Raw genomic sequence first — 24558 nt, forward strand, 5'->3', positions numbered from 1 at the left:
ATTCTACCTCTTCTCTGAATTTTTATTCTATAGCCATACTTTTTTTTTTTTTTTGGAGCAAACTTCCAAATTGTGTTACTTATTTTTGTTCATTAATTTACTTCTCAAGTCAACACAAATCACTTAACCCTTGCCATATGGCAGGCAGCATGCCAGGGATATAAAGGTAAACAAGATGAAATGTCCCATAATGCTCAAAACCTTTTTCAAGAAACTCACAACAACAAAGTTATATAATGTAATATGTTATAATCCAAGTAGAAGTTTGCAGGGAGTACCATGGAAGCAAAGAAAAGGAACAACAATCTGCTTTGCAGGGGGAGGGATGGTCTTCTTTTTTGTAGTATAGTTAGCTGCTCATCATTTTATCTCATTCACCTCATTAAGTAAACAAAGGGTACAGTAAGTATCCATCCTCGTCACCCAAACCAAGCGTCACCATCCAGTACCAAGAGGAGTCGTTTTCTCAGATCAAGTTACTTGAGAAACAACTCTTGAGATGGAGATTTATAAGCAGATTATTGGGCAGTGTTCTTGGCATCCAGATCTCTAAAGGAGTAGAAAAACAAGACTGGACAGAAAGGAAAAATGAACTGTGACAAATGATTGTCATGGAGACCTCACCCATCCAACAGGGAGCCCTGGAGATGAGCAGATTCTTGAGCGTTTTCCCACTTGGAGGCAAACGGAGGAGGCTTTTGTACCCTTGTCTGGACCATTCATTGGATATGGGCTGGATCGTTGGAAGCCTACACACTTGGACAAGAAAGCTTCCTTCAACTGAAGCAGTTCCCAGAGAAGTCAGCTCTGAATTATCGGCCGCCTAAATTCACAGAAGCTAGGCACTGAGTGCCTCATGCTAAGGGCGGACCTGGGTGTCACATCACAGCATCTACTGTGCAGCATATCCTGCAAACGATAGCCGCTCCATAACTATTGGTGGAAGTTCAGTTTTTATGTCAGCATTCACTACTCTAAAGTTTTATTTTTTCAGTACTGCTATGTATATTCTTACCTGAGCACTGGATTCTTTATAACTGGATTCATTATAACTTTGGCTCTGAGCTTATTTGATATTTATAATTGTCTTTTGGGAGACCAAGCTCCCCAGGGTTGGGAAAGATGCATATCCACATCATGCATGTGCTAGTCAATGGACAAGTTCTCCCTTCCTATATCACTCAGCAATCAGAATTTCAATCAACTCGTGGCCCCAAAGAAATCAATCATGATAAAGACATCCACAGTTGACTGACAACAGAGATAACAGTTAAGGGGAAGTGATATCATATGCTAATGAGCTGGGAGTTCCTTGGAGTTAGGCCCAAGTTGGAGGCAATGATAACTCTAAAAATCTAAATCAAAGATATTTTTCCCTTGTCAAAGCAGCTTAATCAAATCAAAACAAGAAAAGCAGCCAATAAATTGGTAAAGCAAGAAAAAATATTTTATAGTCTTTGTCAAATTAGCCAGCTTAATTCATTTTATTGAAATAGTCTAGACCCTCTTCTGTTGGAAGAGCATCCCAGAGCTCCTACTAAATGTCAACGTGGATCAGCACGTAAGCAGGTATATGTTACACGTTTTGGCAAACGAGTAGCCAAGTGGGCGCTGATTCTTGGTTGTTCGAATGGTTGGCTTATTGACTATAACCTCAACCCTATTTGAGAAACTTTGCTGACAGCTGACTTGGTTTCTAAACTCTGAAACTTCCAGAGAACTCTACCAAGAGAACACTCTTTTACATGAATATGGGGCAATCTGGCCCTGGGAGGTTAGAAGGCTGTGTGCTGGTTTTCACTGCCTTACGTGTGGCAATAGGGACAGGCGGATTTGTGGAGAATCTAATGATGACCCATTTGGGGGGATTGAGGGAGGCTTGGTCTTTTCCGTCATTGCTTCAACTTCTTCTGTAGATTGGGGAGATATCCCCTGGTACCTCTCTTCAAGGTAGGGTGACCTCACCAAACAAATTGAGCAAATCTATAAGAAGTGAGGCTGTTTAATATCAGCTACTAGAAATAATTGAACATTAGGTTCTGTAGTTCTCTACTGTCTTGGCCCACCCCACCAACCCTGGTCCCACTGCCTCTTTCTCTTCCTCCCTGTGCCACCCCCCCCCCCGCTTTAGTTTTTTTCTCCCCTCTAGTTTTTTTCCTAAAATATCTAGGAGCACCTGGGTGGCTCAGTCAGTTAAGCAACCTACTTAGGTGCAGGTCATGATCTCGCGGTTCCTGAGTTCGAGCCCGGCATTGGGCTCTCTGCTGACAGCTCAGAGCCTGGAGCCTGCTTTGGATTCTGTGTCTCCCTCTCTCTCTCTGCCCCTCCCTGCTCACTCTTTCTCTCTCTGTCTCTCAAAAATGAATAAATGTTAAAAAAAATTTAATATCTAGATTATCATTTAATCATAAACTAATTATATCACAGATTTGGAAAGCAGGGATCACTTAATCTAATCTTACGAAACAAGGCCTACCTCTCCAATATCTTCCAAAATTTTTTGCTCAGCTTCAGTTGAAAGACTTATAGGGACTCATCTCACTGTGTCTGGAGGCAGCCTGCCCCCATGCCATCAATCTTCTGTTGAGTACCTACAAAGCATCAGGCATGGTGCTACGAAGAGAACCTAGTCTGGATAGTTCTCATCTTTAGAAATATCTTTCTTTCTTTGAAGTAGAAATCTTCCCTCTCTGGTTTTCCAGGTACTGGTCCTACCTATACTTGTTAGGGCCACCCAGTACAAACTTTAGCTCTCCCAGCAACAAAATTTAAGGGTAGGCAGTATGGCAAAGTACTAAGGGCTTTTCACTATAATGTCAAAAAATGACAAGTGTTCCAATTCCAACCTGCTTTTTGCTGTGCAATGGACAAGGTACTTAAATACTCAAAGCTTCTGTTTTGTTTCTCTTTAATATAGGAGTTATGATAATACTTATCTCATAAGTCTGAGCTGAGAATTACACAAGGGTGTCCATGGGAAGTACTGAACATTTCAGCAGGCATTGTGTAATTACTTGATATATAATAGCTTTATTATTATCAAACGAAGGCTCTTTCTTATGACAGAAGACTAAAGGTAAACAGAAACTAGAAAAAACACGCAGCCACTGGCAACATTTTTTCTGCCTTTCTCTTTGCTTGCGCCATGTACTTCTCATGCTGCTGGGGCTAATTGACACTAATACAAAGTGTATTTTCATATTGAAACACTGGTGAAGGACAGTTAGTTGTAGGATGGACAATAGAGATTCGCGATAGCACCTATTTTGTATAAGATACAAATCAACAGACTATCACGGTCATTTCTGTTACTGTGTCTGTCTACTATTTAGAGTTTCGGGGTAATGGGTAAGTCAGGAGTTTAATCCCTGTGTAAGAACCTTGGTTTTATCTTAATGCATCATTCTACTCCTTCATCCAACAATCATTCCAGGGACATCTGCAATGCTGGCTACACAGAGTTGCATTAGACATGGCCCCTGCTCTCCAGAAAACCACAATCTGAGGTAGAAATGACACAGATATAACACAGATAGTAGCAATAAAGCAGAGCCCGTCACTGTGAGTTCAACCTCTGGTTAGAAAGGTGACTGGTTACACAAAGTATTGAATTAGACTCTTCATTTGTATAGAAAGAAATGAGGTTGCTTTTATTCAATACTGCAAAATGAAATCAACAGTTGAAGGATTTTCATTCAACCAGAATTTATTGAACTTGCTGTTTACTTGGCACATATTCCATTAGGTGCTGTAGATAATACCAAATAAATAAAATCCTTCTTGTTATAAAAGAGATCAGGGGCGCCTAGGTGGCGCAATCGGTTAAGCGTCCGACTTCGGCCAGGTCACGATCTCGCGGTCCGTGAGTTCGAGCCCCGCATCAGGCTCTGGGCTGATGGCTCGGAGCCCGGAGCCTGTTTCCGATTCTGTGTCTCCCTCTCTCTCTGCCCCTCCCCCGTTCATGCTCTGTCTCTCTCTGTCCCAAAAATAAATAAAAAACGTTGAAAAAAAAATAAAATAAATAAAAGAGATCACATTCTGGAGGGTGAAGCAGAAAACTATACTGTAGGAGGTAATGATGCATAAGGAATTTTCTTCAGTGATGAGAATTTTCTGAAAAACCCAGAACACTTCAAAAATAGTACCTCTGAGGGGCAACTGGGTGGTTCAGTTGGTTAGGCATTGGACTTCAGCTCAGGTCATGGTCTCATGGTTAATGAGTTCAAGCCCTATGTTGGGCTCTGTGCTGACAGCTCAGAGCCTGGAGCCTGCTTTGGATTCTGTGTCTCCCTCTTTCTCTGCCCTTCCCCCACATGTGCTCTGTCTCTCTTTCGCTCAAAAATAAATAAACATTAAAAAAATTTTTTTAGGGGCACCTGGGTGTCTCAGTCGGTTGGGCGTCCGACTTCGGCTCAGGTCATGATCTCGCAGTTCGTGGGCTCAAGCCCCGTGTCGGGCTCTGTGCTGACGGCTCAGAGCCTGGAGCCTGCTTCGGATTCTGTGTCTCCCTCTTTCTCTGACCCTCCCCCGTTCATGCTCTGTCTCTCTCGGTCTCAAAAATAAATAAACGTTAAAAAAAATGTTTTTTAATAAAAACATTTTTTTAAAATAGCACCTCTTTCTGCAGGAAAGTTCAAAATTTTACATGGAATTAGTAAAAATTATTTTATGCAGAGTGTTAAATTATCAAAGACTTAAAAGATAATCGCAAAAGACATCTTTCTTTTTCTTAACCCTCCTTGATATTTGGTGAAGAGTAGAATACTGGTTTCATTTTTCCCTGTAGTTAAGTTACCACCTCCCAGAATATGGGCATATGTAATTTCCCTCGTTTTCACTCCAGAACAGGAGTGTGTGTGGGTAATGACCGTTGACACAGTACACTGGATAGACAATGCTCTGTGTAAGGTCACAGGAGTAAAGTAGCTGATTTTGTTGTGGGAAAAAGCATACCTACAATTCAGACAGAGAAAGGCTACAGGATATTCTTGACTATTTACTCCTGCTCAGTATTTTCATAGATACCATAAAATGTCAAAGTCTCTTAGCAAAGAAGCATAATAAGTCTTTGTTTGCTTCTGGAACAATTCCTTAGAGACTTAGATCAATCAAAAGGATGCCTCTGGGCCATGCTTTCTGGGCGGAGATCTTTGAAGGTATTGTTTTAGAGGCTATAAATCTGCTCTTGTGTTTGCTGACTGTCCAGACCAGATTTAGTCACTTACTAAGAATCGTTTGTAAGACCGAGGAAAAGATAGGCCTTCCCAAAAGGACATTTCTTCTCTTAAATCTCACCTCCATCTCTTGTAGATCTCACCAGGATATGAAACGAGGCTCAGTTTCTTAGTAAATCCAATATATCTCACTGGATTCTGAGACCAGGGAATTAAGAATCAATATGACGCTAACATATGAAACCCTCTGGATGACACAAAACCACCTACAGGCAAGATTCGGCAGTAAGAAAAACAAATAATACTGCATAGGGCCCAGAATGACATGCTTTACATTAACAAGGGAGAAATGGTTCCAAGTCCTGCTTTCAGACTGGAAGGCATGAGGTTCTCATTAGCACTGAAGGGATAGGGCCTGTGAGGAAAGCCAGACAGATGTGCTTTGGAGGCATATTTAAATACTGAGAGTGGTAACCTTGTGCCGAAGAATCTTTCGCAGTGACTTGTAAGGAACATTTCTTACTTCAAACTGAAAATGACCTAGAAGCAACCAGCCAATTGATACCTCTCCTCTGAGTAATGCGAGCCTTCGAAGTCTTCACTCTCTTGCAGACAAGACAATGTGTTGTCCTGATCTTCCTCTATAGAATCTAGTACATGCGGGAGTTGAGAAGAGCAAACCACATCACAAAAAGTAAAATGAACAGTTTTGATGCTGATTTTGTAAGGAACGTAAGCGTGGTTAGCGGAGCAAGTCATTTGACAATGCTTAAGTGCAAAGCTGTTAATCGGCAAGAATGAGTTCACAATAAACTGAGCATTCCTACAAGAATACAGAAAAAGGTGAGAACCATAGGAAACCTTTTTTAAAAAATTGAAAGAGCTAGACCTCAGGATAACTGTAACTTGTTTAGGACCCACATACATCTTTATTAGGCTGATCTCCTCTGGACTCAGTCTCCCCAGTCTTCCTCTTGGGCAATATTCTTCTTCTTGGCCAGAGTGGGTCTGTTACTGTAGCAGTCACTGTCAGTAGTGAGGCACAACTCATTTTACAGAACAGTTAAAATGGAAGATCAAGTATCCATGCCGAATTTTCCTGGGAATATAAAGACAGGCTGACTTGATCTCTCAATGCTGAGCATCTTAGGGTCAATTCTAAGCTTCTTGGCTAAAGGGTTAGGTCTTCTTCATAGTTACAATCAATGTTCTTGGCATATTATGGATTCTGTACATATTTAATAAGTTGACATTTACCATGCTCCTATTAAATACCTAAAAATGTCTATTGCCTTCTATAGTGAAATGTTTAGATGAGCTTGACAATTAACTGCATGATATGAATTCAGAGTCGTTAAAAAGCCTCTTTGATCTAGAGTTAACTTTGATTTTCCTCAGTGTCTTACACTGAAGCGTTGAGATTTATCCTTTAGGCTTTATTTTATACATTGTTTCCCCATCATGATGGTCTTGAGTTCCACGAAGAGCAGAATAGTCTGGAGTTGAGGTGAATTTGTGAAACACTGCAGTGAGAGGAGTTCATGTAAAAATACTCTCGGCTGATTCCATCCACTTCCCTATTCCCATGGGACTCATTTAGAGATTATGGCATCCATAAAATTAACAATATTCTGTGATTCTGTCATATTTGGCTTCTTTTAAATTATTCCAGAATATTAAAATATAATAGGTCTGATGAAGAGTGTCCTGGGATACACTGTTAGCAACTTGCAACAGTGTATAGATTGAAATAAACCTGGTTGGTACTTTTGTGGGAAAATGTAGCTCTTCTCTTTGAAATCTGTTCTGAGCCTCTAGGGAGAATGGTTTTCTCCTACTTTAACAGGAAGCTATTTGTTACTATATTTCCTGTGTATTCTATTAATCCTTTTTAAAATTTGTATTTACTTTTGAGAGAGAGAGAGAGAGAGAGAGCAAGCGAGCGAGCAGGGGAGGGGCAGAGAGAGAGGGAGACACAGAATCTGAAACAGGCTCCAGGCTCTGAGCTGTCAGCACAGAGCCCGACGCGGGGCTCGAACTCACAGACCGTGAGATCGTGACCTGAGCCGAAGTCAGATTCTTCACCAACTGAGCCACCCAGGTGCCTCTGTTAAGGCTTTTTGACAGTCCAAAACATTTGCATCAGTTTGTCTCATTAGATATTTATTAGGCTTCAAGAAAGCAGAGATCAATTTTTGCTCATTTTTAAATCCTTCCCAACTTGTTTATATCTCAAAATTTCCTCCATATCGGTTCTAAGGGAGGAAGAAAGCCCCACAGTTTATTAAAAAGTAACTCAAAATCTTAATGTGAATGCAAGTGTAAAAATATTTTTTAAAAAGTCATTATACTAATCTTTTTATGATCTTTGCAATGCAATGTTCTCCACAGTGGAGTACATGCATCCCAAGATACATGTGAAAATCTGAGAATCATTAAGTAAAAGGAAGAAAATATCAGAAAATCGATTTATACTCAGTTTTGGCTCCTTCTTTGTACTTTCCATTAGAAATTCTTCAGTTCTTCAAATGTGAATTCACTTAGCATGTTTAGGTCAAGGAACTTAGCCCCTAATGGCTGGAAAGGGAAAATACGTTTATAGAATATCAGGATTCATGGAAAGTTACCAATGTACATACCCCCAAATTATATCCTTTTCTTAACATTATTTTTTATCTTTTTGGTTTCTGCTCCCTTTCCTTGAGTTAGGTTAGTTCTTGTTGTAGAATATCTAGGTAGGAAAAAAGGTAACATAACATGCAATTAATAAATAGTGAAATCAATAAGAGTTAGGAGGTAGCCAGAATTTAAAATATATACAAAAAGTTTAAGCCACCCCCAGAAAGTAAAATAAAATGTATACAAATGTAATGGATAAATGATGGCATATAGAATATACATATATATGCATACACTCATAATCACATTTCATTCACTTTAAGATGTCTTTAAATGCTAAAATATACCAACAATTTAATAATATTCCCTGAGGGGAGATAAAGAAGTTCTATATTAAATGAGTATATGAAGTATAATGCACTTCCCAACTCTAGAAATGTTAAGGGGCACCTGGGTGGTTCATTCGGTTCAGAGTCCAACTCTTGATTTTGGCTCAGGTCGTGATCTTTTTTTTTTTTTTTTTTCCCTTCAATTTTTTTAACGTTTTATTTTTGAGACCGAGAGAGACAGAGCATGAACAGGGGAGGGGCAGAGAGAGAGGGAAACACAGAATCGGAAGCAGGCTCCAGGCTCTGAGCCATCAACCCAGAGCCCGACGCAGGGCTCGAACTCATGGACTGATGAGATCATGACCTGAGCTGAAGTCGGACACTTAACCGACTGAGCCACCCAGGCGCCCCGGCTCAGGTCGTGATCTAACCGTTTGTGAGTCTGAGCCCTGTTGACAGCACAGAGCCTGCTTGGGATTCTCTCTCTCCCTGTCTCTCTGCCCCTCCCCCCATGGAGAGAGCGAGGTCTCTCTCTCAAAACACATAAATAAACTTTAAAAAACAAAAGATAAACTAGAAATCTGTTTTTTAGAAAAAGAAATGTTCAAATGGGGACAAAATAGCTTAACTCCCATTCAAGTCTCCTCTGCCTCTGCTTTTCTATTCTGTGATATCCATGGCCTCTACAATTTACCTTAAAATTTTCTGGAACCAGTTTAAGTATTTAAATAAGGACTTATTAATATCCCTCCTAGTTTTCTGTTTCATTTAAGTTTATCCATTCACAGGGATCCTGGGTGGCTCAGTCAGTTGAGCGTCAGACTCTTGATTTCAACTCAGGTCTTGATCTTGCTGTGGCAGGATCGAGCCCCTGGTCAGGCTCTCCACTGAGAGTGCAGCCTGCTTAGGATGCTCTCTCTCCCTCTGCCCCTCCCCTCTAACATGCAAACACACATGTGTGCATGTGCACGCACACACTCTCTCTAAAAAAATAAATGTATCCATTCACTTTTATAATGTTTCAGAATCTGTTATAATATTAAGATGTTTAAATAATTTTTTATCCTTTAAATTTTCTCCAAAGACAAATTTAATGTTATAAATCCCAAACTAAACAACCCTGATTTTGTAAATATTTTTGAACACTAATAAATCAAACAAGTGAACAGACTCATAAGCCTGGGTGATTTGCATGCAAATGAAAGAGTTAAGTCAAAATCAGTAAATCACAGTTCAAAGTGGTAGGGTGTGTAAATATTTTCTAGTTAATAGATTGGTAAAGATATTAATGGATATTTAATTAATCATTAAGTATTGGTTAGTAGAAAATGTGGAATGTGATATGAATTCTTAAGAGGATTTTTTTTCTTCAAAATAGTATCTACAAATATCTCACTTGTTGTGGTAAGCTTTTGTTTAATTAATGCAGAAATATATTGCTGCTAACAGAAATTGTCATCACCCTGTTAAAAAGTACCCATCAGGATCTGGCCAGGATGATAGAACTCACGCCAGTTATTTTTATCATATGAAATTTAATGTAAGAAGTTGGAGAATGGAAAATATCAAAAGGGGATACTGTTATAACACAGAGATAAGGAACTGAAAGATGTAACATCCTTCCTAGAGTTGCAGACAGATTGAAGAGGTTGGGGTGTTGAAAATCTAGAAGCTTGAGGTGCCTGGGTGGCTAAGTCAGTTGAGTGTCTGACTTTGGCTCGGGTCATGATCTGGTGGTTCAAGAGTTCTAGCCCCACGTTGGGGGCTCTGTGCTGACAGCTCAGAGCCTGGAGCCTGCTTCGGATTCTGTGTCTCCCTCTCTCTCTGCCCCTCCCCTGCTCATGCTCTGTCTCTGTCTCTCTCTCTCAAATATAAAATAAAACATTAAAAAAAATTAATATGCATTTCTTTATACACAAAATGTTCATCACAGTATTATTTATAAGTACAATAAATCAAAATAATATGTAAATGATGTATAAAATAAATGTGCAGCAATTAGTAAAATGGTGAAATGAAACATGGAATCTACTGAACTGAACTGATTTATTTACATGATCACACTCAGGATGAATGAAAGTTATATTTTCATTCATGAAAAGACAAACCATCCCTCGTGTTAAATACCAGCCGCTCCAGAAAAGGCACAGACTCAACTTGTTTGTCCTGGGCACCTATTCACTCTAACTGTAGCCATTGTTTCCCGTTGCCTGTTCTGGGTGTTTACCATATGCCAGTAGACCCATCAGTTCGGCTCCTTCTCCAGACCAGATAGGAGGGCACAATTTGATATATTAACTCACCATCAGGTTGCAAGTAAGGACTAAGTTAATATTCCTCTCAGAGGTATTTCTATTCCATTAGCAGATCAGACAAAACTAAAGAGATTTAGGATCAAAAGGTATATAACGGAGAGATTTCAGATCAAACAACCACGTAATGATAGTAAACATTAACATTAATAAAAGTACATAAATCTAGTATAAGTAATAAGTATATTGAACAATGAAAACATTAGTGAAGATATTAGTATACAAACATATAATAATGCATTATGTTATATTTAATATTTAATTTTGAACACTGCTTTGGGCTTCCGCTGACAGAGCAGAGCCTGCTTGGGATTCCCTCTCTTCCTCTTTCTCTGCCCCTCATCTGCTTGCTTGCACACACGTGCTCTCTCTCCCAAAAATAAATAAATAAACTTTAAAAAATAAAAACGTTAAAAAAAAATCAAGAAAAATCCTCACAACTTTGTAAATGAAGGTAAAATCTTCCATTTTAAATATGGAGAAACTGAGGCAGACACAAGAGTGTTATATAGCATGCCTAGAGTCAACAAATCAGGTGTATAGAGCAAATCCAGTCATGTTCTGGAATGTGTAATACACAGTCTTTGTATATTTGTGGACAGAAGCAAGTTCCCTATGTTCATGCAATCCAGTGTAAGCCCCTGCTCTTCCTTATCGAAAAGGACAGTTTATTAAAAAAAATACTTCAAATACCTGATAATTGTTTAATGTATTGCTAGGTGTGGTGGGGATGCAAAATAAAAGATAATGGTTTAGAGATTTGGAATCTAGCCGACAAATATGACCTCAAAACTCCACTCTGCCACACACAGTTATGAAATCAAGCAAGTTCGTTAGCCTTTGTAAAGCTCAGTTTTTGATTTTTCATTATTTATCTGGAAAAGGGATAAAATACATCACAGTGTCTTATGGAGAGAGACAGAGAAAATTCCTGTAAAATATTTAACATAATGGCTTGGCATACAGTAAAGATTAAACAAAACTCAAAATATGGATATATGTACCCATTTAGAACATACACACGGCAATGAATTTCTTGCCAGCTTAAAGTGTTGAGGATACTATTTAGTATGTTTTTTTAAACCCTAATTTTTTTAAAAAAATCAAGAACCTTAAAACATTAATCTCACAGTCTGACAAATACAAGATAGTGCAGTCACAATTAAGAATGAAAGCATGATTGGGGCGCCTGGGTGGCTCAGTCAGTTGAGCGTCTGACTTCAGCTCAGGTCATGATCTCACCACTTGTGGGTTCAAGCCCCGCGTCAGGCTCTGTGCTGACAGCTCAGAGCCTGGAGCCTTTTTCGGATTCTGTGTCCTGCTCTCTCTCTGCCCCTCCCTCGCTCATGCTCTGTCTCTCTCTGTCTCAAGAATAAATAAAACATTTTTAAAAATTAAAAAAAAAAAAGAATGAAAAGCATGATTACCTTTTTATCTTTAGTGAATCAAAATTATGAAACCCTACTTGTTCCAACATAGAGAAATAGAGCTCCCCTTACATATGTTCAATTTTAACATTTATGTATAGAGTTGACCCGTTTTAATCGTCCCCCTCAACAAATGTTTTTGTTGGAGGTTCTTTTTCCTCTCCTTTCCAATGTCACAGCAATACTCCTGCAATACTTGGAGCACAGAGTCTTGGCCAGAATGTGTGGCGAAAACCCCCATTGGAGTCTCCACGTGAAACTGGAAAAGAATTGAATGAACATGTTGCAGCAGCTCGTCCCCTCCCTGGAGGGCAGATTAGATGACCCGATACAGCTTGTTCATTCGCAGTTTCTATGATTCCTAAACAGAAACAAAACATTGTCTCAAGCGAAAAGGGAGAAGTGCTGCTTTTTTCTGAGAAATGTTTTCATGTGTTCCTTCCCTGAGTGCTCACTCTTTGGTGACCCTGCCCACACTTTCAGCCACTAGGATGGACAGCTTCCCACATTCATTGGCAAAATATTTGGAGACCTCCTCAAGGCAGAAGCTGGTAGAGAAAAAGAAGTTTTTCCGGTTTCTCTATTCAAATAGGAGACACCTTGAGTCATGGACTCTTTCTTGCAAAGGTGTAAGCAAATCTTTACCATATCTCTTCTTTTTTCTAAAACAGTTCTGATTATGTCTATTTGGGAGAAAGGTCATAGTATTATGGTTAAAGAAGGGTCAAGAGGTGCCAATGGGTGGGAGGACATTAGCTTATGAGTCCCTTATGAACTCCATAAAATTATAAAATATCATGTCCGGAAAGAACCTCAGAGATCTTCTAGCCCAGTTCAAGGTCATAGGGAGACTACGAACCCAAGATCCAGAGTTCACACTCATAACCACTATACTATACTGGAAGAAATAAGGATTTTCAATAGGTTTCTAATAGTAAGCAATCATAGTTATAGCAGTTCTTTATATTTGTGTCACATCTTGTTCTGTCCAAAGTACTTTTAAAAAATATATTTTATCATTTGATATTGGCAGCCACCTGGTGAATAAAGGAGACAGGAATCATTTTGCTATTTCTGTATGTACACACTTGTGTCCCTGAGATGGTAACTGATTTGTCTAAGGTAAAATGTATGACTTGAGCTGAATATCTGGACTCCCCATCATCGTGTTTTATAAATGTCATTAACTGGGGAATGTGTGATTCGTAGACAGTAAGGCATCCTATTAAAAGCAAGAAACTATGGTGGAAAGCATTCGTAGTTGTGTTTATAAGAAAAAAATTGCTAGAAACTGGAAATAAGATGCTGCTTAAAAGTGGAAAGCTAAGCATGTGACCTGAGACTGTGTTTGCTTGGTGAGTTCACAGTTGACTGACTTAGAGGCCTGTGTTTCAGTATGTACTGGGGAACAGGAAATGTGGGAACGATGATTAAAATACAGGTAATGGTGGGGACTTCAAAAGCTCTGGTTTCTATCTCCTGTTTATAGGATAAAGTTGAATATTGTGTCTTTAACTAAAAGGATATTATCTTATTTTTATTAAATGAATTTAATACATTCACATTTAATATGATTATTGATATGGATGAAATGATTCCTACTATGTTATCTAATGGTTTTTATTTGACATGCTTCTTAGTTAGCATTTTTCTAGTATAATGTATTTTTCACCTTGTTTGGGATCACTAAAGTTATTCTTTATTCCTTTTTTTTTTTAAGTTTATTGATTTATTTTGAGAGAGGGACGGGGCGGGGGGGCAGAACGAGAACGAGAGAGAGAATCCCAATAGGCTCGATGCTCAATGCAAAGCCCAACACAAGGCTTGATCTCACAAACCATGAGATCATAACCTGAGCTGAAATCAAGAGTCAGATGTTTAACTGACTGAGCCACCCAGGCACCTCAAGTTTTTCTTTATTCTATTTTCCTGTATTTACACAAAATGTATCCTCTTGTTTGTTTCAACTTACATTTTTCAATTGTATCTTATTTACTATTAAGGCAAGAAATGACATGATTTCAAATCCCTCTGTCGTGGCTGCATCCATTTCAAGATTATCTCAGAGTTAGATTCGGAGAGACCTATTTGGTTTTTGACATTATATATCCAATATAACTTAGATTTAAATGTAGTAAGGAACAGTGTATTTGCTGATAGCCTCATCTTAAGTCTTTCATTTTTCTTTCTCTTGAATTCATTTATCATTTGCTGATACTTTTCTCGAACATGTATTTCAGAAAGACTTTGTGAGTGTGGAATGTTTTGCATTCTGGCATGCCCAAAAATGTGTGGGTGAGTGTGAGTGGGTGTATATGGGTATTCTTCTACTCCATGAAGTAGAAAATATGAAGAAAATTTTTTATTAACTTAGGTTTCCATTTATTGAAGTTCTCATTGAATATTGTTTTAATGTACTTTGTCAACAGGACTAGTTCTAATAAAATGAGTTCCTGTGAATTCATTATATGAGCATTAGCATTATTACAATCACTTTTTAATGGCAATAGCAGTAGAATATTATAGTTCATTCTATTGCAAGCCTCCAGTAATTCTAGAGAGAAATGATTTTTGAACCATAACTTGGTGCAGACTGTATGTAATTTCTCTGCTGACTTTTCAGCACCACAATATTTATGACTTAGGATGTTTGGGGGAACATAGACTTATGTCCGAAAATTTGCTTCATGCTCCCCACCTGAAATCGTAATTCTTCAGGCACCAGATTCATTATCCTAACAGTCCATGACCCATGGACACATGTACTCACTTAATACTGAGAATAAACAAAGAGACATAAAGTGATACATAAAACCAGGCTTCTCATAATATGTAGGAATCTATTTTATAGAAAGAAGAAATAACTATTTTAAAAGTATGAAAATTTGGGCAAAGCTGAGAGACATAATTATTATTATAAAACTAGCTAAGGATTAAATGACATTTTTCATAATCTTGAAGTGTCCTTGCATATGTAATTGCATTTTATCCTCAGGACAATCCATGGATTTTTTTGTTTTTGTTGTTGGTGGTGGTGGTGGTATTTGTCACTATTCCACAAAAGAGGAAACTGAGGAGGAAGGAGTATAATGATCTTGCCTAAGGTCTTAAACCCCCAAATGACAGACTCAGCCAAAACCAAGTTTTCTGACATCAAATCACACCCTCTGATATTACCCTCATCATTCCGTTTACAGCAGTCCCCCCTTTTCTGTTGTTTCAGTGACCCGCAGTCAACCTTTGTTTGGAAGCAGGGGGTTCTCCATCTGACCTATCATCAGAAGGTCAATAGTAGCCCAAAATTACATCACAGTGTTATGTCATTCCCCTCACTACATCTCATCACTTAGGCATTTTATCATCTCACATCATCCCAAGCAGAAGGGTGAGTATGGGACAAGAAGACGTCCTGAGAGATTTATTATTAGTTATAATTGATAATCTCTCACTGTGCCTAGGTCATAAATTAAACATCATCAGAGGTATGTAAGTATAGGAAAAAACAGTCTGTGTAGGATTCGAGTCCATTTAAGTTTTCAGGCACCCACTGGAGGGCCTTGGAACACCTCCCCAAGAATAGGGGGCTACTCTTCTCATCGCTGTTAATTTCAGATTTGCTTATTAGGGTTTCAACAACCTTTAGATACTTTGTCCTTGCTTTTCATGACCATCACCAGTGCTGCTTTCCTTGCCTTTCATGGAGGTTCTGGCAGCAGTCCTAAGCACAGACAAGTTCAAGTCCCTTCTCTGCTGACTGACTTGTCATGGAAGCTTGGTTATGTCATTTATTGTTGCTGATACTCCATTCTTCATTTTTTAATCTGTCAAAAAGGGAATAATGGTATCTCTTCCAGATTTATCTCAGAGGCTGTATTTTTGAAAGTAAGCCAAAGGAAAAAAAATAAAGTGAAAAATACATTACAAACTGCAAAATGTGATGCTTTTCCCTCTGTCAAGAATGCCGAAAGCTTACTCTTCCCTCCTCCAGCCCTTCCAATCTTGTAGAACACAGTTAAAATGTACTTCCACAGAGATCTTTTGAGATTTTAAAGTTTCTCCGTGGTTTTTCTCTACACAGCACCATTTACACATTCTACATAGTGTTTACCAAAGGTTCAAATAATGCATCTGTTAACTTGGAAGCCATCTGAGGCAATCAGCCTGGCTCTATTGTTCAAGACGGGATACATGCCACCACTTAGCAGGGGGCTAGGGACATGCCAATTTTTCCATAAACATCATTGAAAAACATAATAAAAATATAAAGGGAGATGATGACGACAGTGATGATTTTGATTGTAATTATAATAATCATTTCTCTGCTCCCAGATTTTAGTTGCTTATTCTAACATTTTTTTTGTCTGCCTCATTTTATGATTTTAGTTGATCAGTTCCATGCCTATCTCCCCTCATTCCACCACAATTATGTATTTAATTATTTGATGGTAGGAGCTGTATTTATTCATTGTTGTGCCTTTAGTACTTAGTACCTGGAAAATAAGTTGGCACTCAGTAACAGTATACTGAATGAAGAATAAAAAGAAAAGTCATTTCTTCGAGAAACAACTACTTAATCTGTGAATTGGATTGCCTTTGGTCTTATTTATTTAACCAAACGATAAATGGGGGAAAAAAGAATTGATAAGCTTGCCTTAATTAAAGTTTAAAAACTTCTGCTCTGTAGAAGACAATTCCAATAAAGCAAGAAGAAAAGCCACAGTCTGGAAGAAAACATTTGGAGAAGATTCATCTGATAAACAACTGTTACCTAAAAATTTACAAAGAACTCTTAAAACTCAACAATAAGAAAACAAACAACCTGATTTAAAAATGCACCAAAGACCTTAACAGAAACCTCATTTTGAAAAGATACCCAGATGGTAAATATGCATATGAAAAGATACTCCATATCATGTGTCACCAGGGAAATGCAAATTAAGTCAACAATGAAATACCACTACATACCTACTAGAATGGCTAAAATCCAGAATACTAACAGCTCCAAATGCTGTTATGGGTGTAGAACAACATTGCTGGTAGGAATTCAAAATGGCACAGCGACTTTGGGAAACAGTTTGACAGTTTCCCAATAAGCTCAATAAGTTCTTATCATACAATCCAGCAATCACATTCCTTGCTGTTTATCCCCACATGAATGAAAACATGTCCACACAAAAAGACCTGCACACAGATGTTTATAGCAGCTGTATTTATAATTATGAAGATTTGGAAGCAACCAAGAAGTCCTTAGTCCTTAGTCAGTAGGTGAATAGATAAATACACTGTGGTACACTAGAACGTGCAGTTTTGTTCAGCGCTAAAAAGAAATGAGCTATCAAGTCGTGAAAACACATGGAGGAAACTTAAATGTGTACTACTAAGTGGAAGAAGTCAATTTGAAAAGGCTACATACTGTACGATGCCAACTATACGACATTCCGGAAAAGGCGAAATTACAGACGCAGTAAAAAAAGTCACTGGTTGTCAAAAACCAACAAACAGAAAAGGATCAGTGGTTATCAAGAGAGGGGGAAAAGTAGAGCACAGAGGGCTTTTAGGGCAGTGACACTGTTCTGTACCATTCCACAGTGGTGGATACATGTCATTATAGATGTGTGGTAACCCCTAGAATGTATTATACTTAGAATGAACCCTTATGTAATCTACATGTTTTGAATAATAGTAATGTGTCAATGTACGTTCACAGACTGTAACAAATGTACTGCCCTGACACAGGACATTGGTGGTGGAAGAGATATACATGTGGGACCAAGGGATATATGGACTCTATGTACTTTCTGCTCAATTTTGTTGTAAACCTAAAACTACTGTAAAAAACAGTTTATTCATTTAAAAAACGAAAGAGAACATGTCACTACATAGATCACAGACTAACAAAATAAGAAGACGTTGGGAAAATTTCATTGGAATACATTTGACAACTTAAATGAAAACGCAACTTACTTAAAGCAAACATAGGAAGAAATAGAAAATATGAACAAAATTGAAAACATTTCCACAAATAAATCTAAAGGATCCAATGTCTTCATTGGTGAATTCTCCTGAACATTTAAAGAAAAGAAAACACCAATCTTAAACTCTGCCAGAGAATAGAAAAATAAGAAACATTTGCAAACTTGTTTTATGGGCTTACCATGACCTTAACACAAAACTTGACAAAAACCATGTGAAAAAGAGAAAACCAAATATAGGCCAACATCTCTCATGAACATGCACACAAGAAAATCTAAAGAACATATTAGAAAATTGAATCCAGAAATATGGAAAAATAATACTTTATTATAATCACAGCGATTTTATTTTAGGAATGAAATGTCGGTTTAATATTTGAAAATAAATTGCAGTATAACAGAATAAAAGATAAAAACCATATGGAAACCTCAAAAGATACATACAAAGCCTTTAATGAAATTCATCATCAATGATGAATCCATTATGAAATAGAAATAGAAAGAAATTTCCTTAATTAGCTGGGAAGATATAGCTACCCAAAGAAACCTCTAAATCTTATTTGATTATCAAATATTAAAGATACACATTGAAGTCTGGTAAGAGATATGGATACCCAGTAATATAACATCAATTCAATATTTTTATACCATTTCAAATACAGCACGGCAAGAAGAATAAATGAAAGGTATAAGAATTAAAAAGAAATATAACTGTCATTCATGCACAACTTGTGCATATTATACATGCAAAATAATTCTATAGATTAAAAAAATCACCTGTAATAACTTAAAATAGTATTGCTGGATATAAAGTGATATGTGAAATTCAATTACTACTTTGAGTTATTAGTAACAAGCCAAAAGTGAACATTAGAAAACATTTCATTTGTGATAGCACCAAAAATATCAAATGCCTCAGACTAAATTGAACAAAAGTCATTCCACACTTCTACACTGAAAAGTGTGAGGTATTATGGAGAAAAATTTTTTAAAGGTCTAAAGAGATGAAAGTATATACCAGATTGATATATTTGAAGACTTAATATTTTAAAGATGTAAATTCTCCCTAAGCTGACTTATAGAATCAATAAAACTCTAATTATAAATCACATATAGCACTATATATGTATATAAATACACATACATATATATGTATATATATGTGTATATATATATATACATATATATATGTACATATATATATAATGGAAATTGGCAAGCTAAATCCTAAAATACATATAGAAATCCAAACAAGTAAAAGTATCAAAATCTGAAAGATGAACAATGTTGAAAGACATGAACTGGGGCACCTGGGTGGTTCAGTTAAGCCCCTGACTCTTGATTTTGGCTCAGGTCTCGATCTCAGGCTTTCTGAACCATGCCCAGCTGTCAGCACAGAGCCTCCTTCAAATTCTCTCTCTCTCTCTCTCTCTCTGCCCCTCCCCAACTCTTTCTCTCTCTCAAAATAAACTTGAGAGAGAGAGAGAGAGAGAGACATGAACTAACAGATTTAGAAACGAAACAACAATAGAGCAATAATTAAAAAACTATGATTTTGGCACAAAGATAGAAATATAGACAAATAGAACATAAGAGAATACCCAGTTTTAGACCCAAGCATAAATTGTCATTGATATATAGTAAAGTATTGCAGCAGTGCAGTGGGAGAAAATGTGATCTTTTAGATAAATGCCTCAAGGTTAATTGTATATTCTATAAAAATTAATTTGACACCTTTCTCATACCATGCACCAAAATTTATCCCATGTGTACCTAAGACCTCAAATCGAAAGGCAAAGCTACAAAGCTTCTAAAGCAAATATGAAAGAAAACCTCTTGATCTTAAATTCAGAAAAGATTCTTAAACGAGAATAAACTCATGCACACAGTCACAATTGCTAACCATAAAGTGAAAGATTGATGCATTAGATTTAATTAAAATTCATAATTTTTATTTATCAAAAAACACCATTAAGAGAGCTGTCATGCAAACTGCAGGGTGGAGGAGGAGATTTGTAATCGCATACCTGATAAAGAAATTGTATCCAAAAATAATTGTATATTAAAAATGTCACAGATTGGGGCACCTGGGTGGCTCAGTCGGTTAAGCGTCTGACTTCCACTCAGGTCATGATCTTGCGGTTTATGAGTTCGAGCCCCACACTGGGCTCTCTGCTGTCAGTGCAGAGCCTGCTTTGGATTCTCTGTCTCTCTTTCTCTTTCTCTCTCTCTCTCTCTCTCTCTCTCTGCCCTTTCCCCACTCGTGCTCTCTCAAAAATAAACAAAACATTAATATATATATATATATATATATCACAAATTAATAAGACAAATATAACAGTACAATTTAAACACATGTCATTTCACAAATAAGATTGTCAAAGCAGCCAAAAAGCATAACAAGATGTGTTGGGGTTTTTTTGTCATGATTTATCATCAGGGCAATGCAAATTCAGATCATACTCACCCCCAAAACCCACCTGAATGACTCAAATTTTAAATATCTGACAATGCCAGGTGCTGGTGAAGAAATGAAACAATAGGATCCCTCACACAATGTTGATGGTAGTTCACATTGGTAAAACTACTTCAAAAATTGTATGGCAATAACAACTAAAGTCGAACGTATGCATACACGGTAGCTTGGCTGTCTTCCTTCTTGCTACATATGTAGCAGCATGCTACATATGAACTAATGTTCGTTAGTTATTAGATACGAACGGATGTTCATTATCATTAGTAAATTATTACATAGTCATGTGATGGGATATTATTTAGCAATGAAAAGTATCAACCAAGGCTATGGAGCAACCAGATGGATAAACCTACGATCATAATAATGAGCAATAAAACAAAACAAAATAAAATATGAACACGCTGAAGTTCATACCGTACTATTACATTCTTATAAAGAGATGAAAAGTGTTTTAAGATGGTAGACATCAGAATAGTAATTACTTTTGGGAGTTGACTGTGGAGCAGGGAGATGTGGTTGTCTTTGGAGTATAAATAATGTTCGAGATTCTTAGAGATGGTTACATGCCTTTAACCACTTTTTATAAATTTTCAACATATATACTTAATAGTTACATATTTTGCATATGGCAAACTTTAATAGAAAGGCAACAAAAATGCGTTGAAGTATTTTCCAAATTTGTTTTATATCTACTGCACTGACTATGAGAAGATACGCCTAATGCTTTTTCAATTCTTCACTGAACATTGACTTTGTCCCAGTGTATTGTGTCAGGTACTGTTGGAACAGAGGAATGGTTGGCATCTGATTTCTACATTTAAGCTTATTGTTTAATAGAGACAGGATGAGATGTGAACACAAATAATAATACAAGGCATAAAATGATGTGAACCACATATGGGCTCTGCAGTGGGCTACCAGAAGCCTCCAAGAAAGAGATGGTGACTGAGTTGGACACGGACACCTCGGTAGGATTAACACCAGTGTAGATAAGAAATGGTTTCTCGGGGAAAAAACTTGCAAGTGTGAAAATATAAGAGGGGTGGTTGCGTGTGTATGAAAATATAAAGTATGAATATGGTCTATGTGAAAATCGTGAGTGGCATCTCCAGTCCAGCGGGTGAATTCGTTGTCACTGAAACGTATGGATAAACTGAGATTCAAGCGTTGGAAATCCATTGGCTAGTTTCTATTAGCAGATTACAAACTTTGGTTTCTGTAATCACATTTCCAGAATTGGGGGAATCCTAAAGTTCCTGTCAGTGGCCAGAGTGTTTTGAGGGAAACTTCACATGCCATCTTGGAAAATGCTTCTAATATAAGAACTGACAGGACAATGTTGCTGAAATGTAGAATGCGTGCCAAGGTGAAGTAAGGCAATAGAACTTAAAGAGCCACTTGAGGGGCGCCTGGGTGGCGCAGTCGGTTAAGCGTCCGACTTCAGCCAGGTCACGATCTCGCGGTCCGTGAGTTCGAGCCCCGCGTCAGGCTCTGGGCTGATGGCTCAGAGCCTGGAGCCTGTTTCCGATTCTGTGTCTCCCTCTCTCTCTGCCCCTCCCCCGTTCATGCTCTGTCTCTCTCTTTCCCAAAAATAAATTAAAAAAAAAAAAAAAAAAAAAAAAAAACGTTGAAAAAATTGAAAAAAAAAAAAAGAGCCACTTGAAATTAGTTTGTAGAGAGTCAGCAGATCTAGGCTAAAGATTCAGTGTTAATGATCAGGAGTGTTTGGTGGCCCTTGAACAGGAGTATGGCCAAAAAGCCACATTTAAGGAACAATTGATTTGACATTGAGTGGAAGACTGTCACTGCTATAGTAACTCAGTATATGAGGCCCAAGTACTTATGTGCATGTGATCTCTATGTGCATGTCTCTTTCCATACATCAAGAATCCAGAATAAAGGAGATAACTAGCCAAGGTGATGGTGCCCAGAACTGGATTTTGCAGGGAATAGAAACAGACCTGCTCTTGGCCCAGTCTTCTGGGGTTCTCAGCAGCGGCCGTGAGCAAGAAATCCTGCTAAGCACCAGGCCCCAACTGTGCAACATACATAGATTCACACACAGGGCTGGGGTTGGTGTTTTCCTAGAAATAGGTCACATCACAGTTGATTTTCTCTGCTAAGGTGATGATTTTGGGCAGGTGAAGCTAATAGAGTAGTTATGGGGGGGTGGGGCTGGGAAGGAGAATGGGAGAGGGAAGAGACATTGTTGTCTTAAAAAAGGGTTCTTTATGACTTCACCTGTTTTTATGACCATGGCAAGTCTCCTGAAAATGATTTCAGGGATTGTACTTCAGGTCATGTTCCTCATAGCGATTGTTTTAAAGATTCTTGGAGAATGCTTTCTGCTGTTGCCACAGTATGAGCCCTGGGCAATGAGCCAAGGTTGTTTTAAATCTCAGTTGAAAGCTCTGGCTCTTTGCATGTGAATATGTGCCAAAAAGGAGTCTAATAACTTATCAAGTTGAGGCACCTCAGGGAGGTCCAGAAGCAGGAATTTTTGAGAAGGGGTTTAGGGAGCAAGGTTATTAACTGTTGACCCAACTGTAGCCCTTTTTGGAGCTACTATTTGTCTTTGGTTTATGGAGTACATTTTTTTTTTATTTTTAATTAATTAATTTTTTTGCAAAGACAATCAGCCTGAAAGTCCTGAGACCTAGGTGTTTTCAGTGAAACTTTTAAATGAATATTAACTGTGTTATTGACCAACCCCAATTATCAGTCTGTGCCTCAATTTTGTCCTCTGTAAAATAGAGATAGCGTGTGTCTGACATACCTCCTTAATATATCTTTCAAGTGAAGGTTCTGTGAAAGAGCACAAAATAAATTATCTCTGCAAATTATCTCCCCAGCATCTCTTGTGCATTGTACTCACAGCTACAGGGAATTCAGAAAATGTTGAGGAAATATTTATTTCTAGTTTCCAGAAGACAAAGATACGACCTACAGAGAATGACAAATTCCTTCTAGGTTGACGTAGTGGATACTGTGGTGTGCCACTCACATTTCTATCCCTGCCTTCCATCCTTTTCAGATGGAGGTAATTCATTCCCCCAGGAGTACTGACAGCTGACAGTTCATGGCTAAATACTCCCTCTGTGGTCCTTGTCCAAGGTCTTCACAGCCAATGACTGGTGGGCAGAGGGAGGTATAGTCCCTGACTCTCTTGCTCGCAGCTCCAGAGCTCCCCAAGGGATTGACTGTGTGCCCAGTAGAGACAGTATTGCAGCCCAGCTTCTTCTTTGCACAATCCTGCTTCCTTCTCTTCCCCAATAAAATGCCTTCATGCGATACTCTCTTGGGCAGCACATACACTAAAATTGAAACTATATAGGGCAGATTAGTGTGGCCCTTGCAGGAGGGTGACAAGCAAATTTGTGAGGCACCCCACATTTTCCAACCAATAAAATCTTGATTATGAAAGAAAAAAAAAATCCTTCATGAAAGTCTTTCGAGTTGGCTTCTGGGGAAAAGAGTCCTGTGGGGAACTGATAGAAGGAAGGAGGCAAATCCTGTTTTGGGAAGATGAGAACAGAAAAATCTGCATGTGGGAGATGTTTTGTGTGATGTGGTTTGACAGATGTGTGGGGCTTTCACTGAAAGAGATGGTGGAAGAGGAAGTAGAGAAAGAAGGTATTTATTGCTCTATTGAGAGGAAACAGAATAAGTGAAAGCTCAGAGATCAGAAGTATGCAAATCTGGAAAGCAAAGTGCAGAGAGCCTGGCTCTGTGATCCACTCATAGGACACACAGGACACAGTCAGGACGAGAAGGAGGATGAGTATCTATAATGGAGAGTCCTAAAATCCAGTCTTACAGTAACGAACTAAACCAGAGCAAAGGAAAAGGCATGGAAGGTTTTTTTAGAGGAGGAGTTATGCAAGATAAGCTATGTTTTCCATGAATGATCCAGAAGCAAAAATAATGAAGGGCTCTAAAATGGAGGATGTTTTACGGTGCTTAATAATCTTAGATGATATCAAAAATTAGAAGAGTTCCAAATGAAATGAAAATGGTATTGAAGCAGTTTGAAAATATACATAATTTTAATACCTGGAATATTCCTTTTTTTGTTTTTTTTTTTTTAATGTTTATTTATTTTGAGGGAGAGAGAGAGGGAGAACGAGTGGAGGAGGGGCAGAGAGAGAGGAAAAGAGAGAATGTCAATGCAGAGCCCAACGCAGGGCTTGGTCTCACGAACTGTGAGATCATAACCTGAGCTGAAATCGAGAGTCAGTCACTCAGCCAA

The 24558-nt window shown here is 38.1% G+C and overlaps 1 non-coding gene across 1 annotated transcript; it reads left to right on the forward strand.

Annotated features, from left to right (window-relative positions):
* The first annotated feature begins 23599 nt into the window (after positions 1 to 23599).
* Positions 23600 to 23706, forward strand: LOC125925028 (U6 spliceosomal RNA). Its single transcript, XR_007458678.1, has one exon. It is a non-coding gene; the product is annotated as a U6 spliceosomal RNA (small nuclear RNA).
* The last annotated feature ends 852 nt before the right edge of the window (positions 23707 to 24558 follow it).

The sequence above is a fragment of the Panthera uncia genome, chromosome F2 (assembly GCF_023721935.1).
Source record: "Panthera uncia isolate 11264 chromosome F2, Puncia_PCG_1.0, whole genome shotgun sequence".
In the NCBI taxonomy this organism is placed as follows: domain Eukaryota; kingdom Metazoa; phylum Chordata; class Mammalia; order Carnivora; family Felidae; genus Panthera; species Panthera uncia.